The following is a 5,499-nucleotide window of genomic DNA, read 5'->3' as shown; positions in this document are numbered from 1 at the left end:
GAATCTGAGGGGTCTTTACTGATTTTGCTCAACCCAGGGTGACACTGGACATGGCACCGGCTGTGGGCAGTCGGGCCGGTCTGCCACCACATCACCATGCAGCTCGTACACCTTCCTTACGGAGAGACCTCCACGGCCACACTGGGAGAAGCAGCGCCTGGTCCCATGCAGGGCACACGCAGTTCCTGGGAGGCTGGGGTACAGGCAGCTGGGGGGGGGCGTGGCCGGGGGGGGGGGTGTCTCTGCCACGGCCCCCACAAACCCTCGTGCATGTGTAATGTGGGCAGGGTCACTCGAAGTGGAGTGGAAGACTGTTACCCATGTGTACCCGGCCTGCCTTGCACTTCTCCTTCCGGAATTTTCTATGAACTCTGAGCGGCGCTCTGTGCTCAGCGCTGCTCAGTCACCGGGCTACACAGACGCACTAAGGCCGCCCTCGTGGACTCCCGCAGCCACCCGGCCCACTAGCCGCATGGTGGCAAAGAAGGAAGGAGGTGAGGCGGAGGGCGCCCGAGCGTGGGACGGCATCTGGGCAGGGTCGGAGGGGCCGAGAGCTCTCCCAGCAGTCGCCAGCCGTGCCCAGGCGTGGTCTCTGCTCAGGGCTGCGGCACCTCTTAGAGCCGGGACTCCTCCGAGGGTCAGACAGGAGCTGGTTCTCTGCTGAAATTGCCCTGGGGCTCAGACCTAGGGCGTTCTTCAGGGAACCGGAGGGGTCGCAGCCCCAAGGACCCCACAGCACCTGGTGCCAGGCCCTGCCACACGACAAGCCCTCTCACCCGCTGTTCAACCACCCCCAGCGCTCTAACCACGCCTGGTGAGACAGGTGGGTGGGCTGGGCATCCGTAACCGGAGACGGCGCCCGATGCAGCTCTATCCTGCCCGGTCAGCCGTGGGTTTGGGTTTCGTCCCTCAGCGGCCAGGCGCAGCAGACGGCCTGTCGGAGCTCACGGCCCGCGGAGCAGCTGCAGGGATTGATCAGGGGGTGGTTCTCCTGAAGAAATGCATTTACCACCCAGGTTAAAAATAGTCATGGGGCCGGAGATGAGGGGCGGCCGCTGCAGAGCAGCCTTCACGCAGGTCGGCTCGGAGCGCGAGGATGATGCCCGACAGCCTCGGCCAGGCAGCCGCCCAGTGCTGCACGCACCACGCTTAGCCACGCCTGGGCCAGGGGCGCGGCACGGCCCTGCCCACGCCGGAGAGGGCTACACCGCAATGCCTTCAGGAGACCCTGGGCCAGGGCCCAGGGCAGGCACAGGGGACGGGTGCCCTACTCCGTCTTCATCAAGGTCGCAGAGCGCGAGGTGGCACGGCCCGCACTGCGGAGTCCTGGCCCCAGGCCCCTGTCCTCTGGGCAGCCCTCTCTGCCTTAGCAGCTGCTCAGCCCGTCCGACTGTGGGTAGTGGGAAGAGGCAGCGTTTCTGGGAAGTCTGTGCTGTCCGAGGCAGGCAGGGACATGCCATAGCTATTTAAAGGTGAGGGGTGGACAGGTGCAAGGCATATGGGCTCTGGGGGAGCGGGAGACTCCCCAGCCCGGGCAGACGGCACCCCAAGGCCCCAACACCCCACCCCAGGCCCAAATGGTCCCACTGTGTGCTGTGGCAGGAGCCCTCGGCGCCCACACGAGAAAGCACCTGCTGGGTGGGGACTGGCCGGGGGTATAGAAGCAGCTGGGGCAGCCACCCACCCGAGAAACCCTGGCTGGCTGGCTGGCTGGGCCCCCACGGCGGCACAGGGCTCCACAGACCGGTACGTCCTTGGCACCTGAGGTGGGGACGTCAGCCAGCGTTCAGACCGGAGGGACCTGTCCAAGGTCACAATGGCGTCACGGCAGCCGCTGTGGAGGCTCAGGCCACCACGCATGGTGTGCCACGGGACGCGCTCATCTCTGAGATGTGGAGGGAAGGCGTGAGGCAAGGGCTTGGGCAGAGAGCCACGGCCACGGCCACGGCTCAGGCAGGCGGCCCTGCCCCACCCACGCTGCAGGGCTGTAGGGAGGGCCGGGAGACAGAGCTCGAGCCTGGGCACCTCGCCCCTGCCCAGCAGGAGGAGCTGAGAGCCCACCTGGCAGCCTGCTCTGGACCCCTTTTGCCACCAGCCTCCCTCACTACGGGGGTCAGGGGACATCCCCAGGAAACGCTAGGCTTGGAGAGGATGCACAGCCCTGGATGGACCCAAGTCGGTGTCCCTCCTGCCACAGCCCTCTGAGCACAGAACCATGCCGACCTCTGACGGGGTGTCCCCGTGGCCACATGGCACCCCGCCAGCTCTGGGTCGCCGGGCTGCCCAGAGGCGCTGCTTCCACGGGGCCCAGGGCTGTATCCGACACGTGGGTGCTGGGGCTGGACAGAGTGGAGGTTCTGAGCCTGGGGTTCCGGGCAGAGCAAGTGCAATGTGCCCAAGGTGGCTGGAGTCTCCTCGCCCTCTTACGTAAGCCCTGGCAGTGGGGGCCCCGCACGTCCTCCCACCCCGAGCAGAGCTAGGACCCCTCACTGGTGACCTCACACACACACACACACACACAGCAGAGCCCAGGACCCCCAAAGGAGACCTTGCACACACACACACAGACACGGAGCAGAGCCCAGGACCCCCCAAAGGAGACCTTGTACACACACACACACACACACACACATACGGAGCAGAGCCCAGGACCCCCCAAAGGAGACCTTGTACACACACACACACACACACACACACACACAGAGCAGAGCCCAGAACCCCCCAAAGGAGACCTTGCACACGCACACACACACATACACACATGGCAGAGCCCAGGACCCACAGCTGGGGAGATGAACCAGGAACACCAGCAGGGTCCCTTCCTGAGGGCACAGGCTGCCCAGGCCAGCAGCCCAGGGACCACCCAGTGGGAGGACTGTGGGGCGGTCAGAGCCAGAGGTTGGAGGTGAGAGATGACCAGAGGCGACCTTGGCCAGCCATCAGGGTCAGCGTCCACCACAAAACTGGGTGGGGACTTTGCTGACCAGGGACCCTTGGAGCTGGAGACCCCCAGGACAGCCACGGCCCTGCCTGAGGCCCTCAGGTCAAGACAGAAAGGCCCTCCAAGTCCTCCCAGCCGGAGACCAGGGCAGGAAGCAGCCCTCGAGAGTGCTGGGGGGAAGTGAGGCCATGTTCTAAGGGGCCGGGACTCGCTGAACCCCTGACAGGAGTCCAGAGCCCCCGCAACAGTGACTGCTCCTGTGCCCCCAAGGAGCCCCACTGTCCGGCCAACCCGCCCCTCAGTGCCGCTCTTGGCCGCCCGAACAGCCACGGTGCTCTTGGCCCGGGCTCCCATCCCTCACACTCTCCCTGCCAGGCCGGGAGCATGGAGGGCCAGGTGGGGAGGGACATCAGGATGCCCTAGGCTTCACTCGGGCTCTCAGCTGGGGAGAGGCCCCAGTCTGGTCCAACAGAGCCTCAGACCACACGGCGTCATCACGGCTGTTTCCACGGTGCACGTCCCACTGCAGACCCAGGTCCCCTGTGTGCGCTTAGACCGAGGACTCTGCACCGACTCGCTGGGAGCCAGCTGACGTCCTCGCCACCAGCGGCCCTCCCTCTCGTCAGACCTGAGTGAGTTCCAGGAGACCCACGGCCCTGAAGGGTCTTGGCTCCAACCTCGGCCCCCAGTGCATGCCCTGGACCACCGGGCAGAAAGGCACAGAGCCCGTCGCAGGGCCTTCGGCACCTCGGAACCGCCCTCGGCCACGTCCGTAATCCTGAGAACAGGTGAGGTGGATGAGCCCGCTAAGCTGGCGTGGGGACGGTTTAGAGAGGGCCCAGGCCGGCCGTGGGCCCTCGTCAGGGACCCCTGGGGCTGGAGAGGCAGCTCACGGCAGGGAAACCCCACAGAGACAACCTTGGCCAGCCCTGCCCCGCAGGACCTGACGAGAAGGCCCCCCCGCGGCTCCTCCCTCAGACCCCCGCCGCGGGCTACTCGTGAACAGGGCACCGGGGAACTGCCCAGCCAGCCCGTCCCCAGGCTGATGGGTCGGGGTCAAGGAAGCCCAAGAAACTGTCACAGACGAGAGGAGCCGGGGCACGGGGGACAGTGCCAGGTGGGACCTGGGTGGGTCCTGGGCAGATCAAAGACGTCCAAGGAGCACCGCAGACGTCGATGGAGCACTGCCGTGCCCGTCTGGGCCCCATGCGCGGTGGGCAAACAGCGGTGCCCTCAGACTGCTTTCCAGACCCACAGAAGGTTCTGGGTTCTCATCTGGAGGGACTGCCCTGAACACGCCACACGTGTGCCCACGGCTGGGCTGGCTGAGGCAGGGTGTCGAGACCCCGCTGGCGGCCATGTTCCTCTCTGTCTCTCCCTTGCACACACATTTGCACGGAAGAAATAAACTGAAAACATCTTTTGGGACTCAGAAGCTGAGCACAAGCCTAGGTTTCCAGCTTCCCTGGACCTTGGGGGTCCAGGCCACGCTGGGCCAGGACAAGGGCCTGGTCCTCTCAGCAGCTTCCCCAAGGAGCCCTGTGGCCCCACGGCTACCCCTGGTCCCTGATGCTGGTCAGCCAAGTATGGGATTGGCAGCCTCTGCACGGATCCGCCTCCCACTGGAGGCCCGGGAGGGAGTGGGGACCCCCATAAGCACCGAGTTCCCTTCTTCATGAAGGGACCCCACATTCCCTGTCCCCAGAGGGCCCAGGTGGGACCTGGTGGCTCACACCCTGCTGGTTCCAGAGCTTCCGTCCACAGCACAGGTCACCACGCTCTGGGAGTCAGCCCAGGCCCCCTCCTGTAAGTCACCTTCCATCTGCTAACGACAGTCCCAAGGTGGAGGGAGAGGAATCCACGCAGTCCTCCCAGCGACTCCGCATCGGGGCCGGTGCCACCCGCCGCCCGCCGCCCCCTGCCAGCGCTCCTCCTCTCCCGCTGGGGCTGGGCAGTGAGCAAGGGCCTGGAGGAGAGGCCCCAGAGCTGCAGACCGGCTCCGGCCCAGCGCCACCACACGGGACCACTGGGGTTGGCACGGTAGGTGAGCTCACATGGGCCCCAGACCCCCTCATTCTGTGCTTTTTGGGGAAACGCAGGGACCCTTGGAACCTTTGAACACAGTGTCCCTGAGGAGGTCCACCCAAGGCTGAGTCCCCAGGAAGTGGGAGATTGGAGGGCCCCACGACCTGGTCGGGGAGAGGGCCAGGCAGGGCCAGCTCTGCCCATGTACTCAGGTCGGCATCTGCCTGGGATGAGTCCAGAGCTGTCCCCGGGCATGTGGGGTCTTCTGCTCCAAGTCCATGTTCTGCAAGGCGTGAGGAGCCGGCCCTGCCTCAGCACTGCTCACCCAAGGGCTGGCAGAAGGAGGGGTGTGGCATCGGGGTGACCCTGGTTGTGGGAGTGGCCCCAGCTGTGGGGGTGACTGGCTGGCAGCTCCTCTGTGCTCGGAGTTTGCTGACAAGAGTCGCGGCTGTGTGTGGAATGTCAACACGACACAGCCGGGCTCAGCGTGTTACCTGGCAGGCCCCCCCCAGGCCGCAGGTCCCCCCGTCCGC

This window comes from Tupaia chinensis, unplaced genomic scaffold (genome assembly GCF_000334495.1).
Source record: "Tupaia chinensis unplaced genomic scaffold, TupChi_1.0 Scaffold000558_1, whole genome shotgun sequence".
Classification (NCBI taxonomy): domain Eukaryota; kingdom Metazoa; phylum Chordata; class Mammalia; order Scandentia; family Tupaiidae; genus Tupaia; species Tupaia belangeri.
This window is presented reverse-complemented; position numbering follows the sequence as displayed.